Here is an 896-nt window from a genome sequence, read left to right as displayed (position 1 = left end):
TCTCCAACTAAGGATAACGTATCTATCGTTTCTTTAATTTCTAACACATAACTACTGGCAGAACTTCCAATTTTAATGCTACTTAGTTTGTTATTTAATTGCAGAATTCTTGCTCTAATTTGTGACGCAAAGTGATCTTCTACTTAGTTTGTTCTTCGCCATACTTGATATGTGTACAGACAACCTACCATTTGAGTGAAAGGCTTGGTTATCGACGCCAACAACCAAGACTTGAGCAGATCATCTTGCCGCTTCCACCTCGCAAATTCTGGATTCTTTTCTCCTGAAGTTGTGTACTGGACTGGAATATCTTCTCCTGTGATGTGTGCTGACAGATTGTGTCCTTCGATTATCGATTCCGCTTGATCTTTCCATTGGAGAAAGTTGTCTTCATCAAGTTTCATCAAAATCGGTGAGGACATGAAGTTAGGTTGGTGCTGAATATGAGCTTCAGCGATTCTTGTGTTTACCGCCATGACGATTGAACGAATCACAGCTCTAATACCATGTAAGATATTAGTGCCTAACTGAAAGAGAAGAACAAGAGTAGTAGAGCAGGGAAAAAGAAGAGAGAATTGAAGAAGAAAAGAGAAGGGTTTCACTGATTTAATAAAGGTGAATTGAACTAATATAACACACTTTGTAACTAACAACTGGCTATATATATTGAGCCTAATAACAACTAGCTTGTAACTAATTTAACTGAGAGAGTGTAACTAACTCTGCTAACTCAACTTGGCTTAACTAATTCAGTTTCAGCTTAACTATTACTCTATCAAACTTTTATCTCTTTTTAGTAAATTAGATAACTATATATAAGGACCATAGCATGCACCTACCTTTTAAGTAGGAATTTAAGAGACTTGTTTAAGACCACAGTAGCAGACATAAAATCA

This window comes from Arachis ipaensis, chromosome B02, assembly GCF_000816755.2.
Source record: "Arachis ipaensis cultivar K30076 chromosome B02, Araip1.1, whole genome shotgun sequence".
Lineage (NCBI taxonomy): Eukaryota > Viridiplantae > Streptophyta > Magnoliopsida > Fabales > Fabaceae > Arachis > Arachis ipaensis.
The sequence above is the reverse complement of the archived record's forward strand: the minus strand, read 5'-3'. Positions refer to the sequence as shown.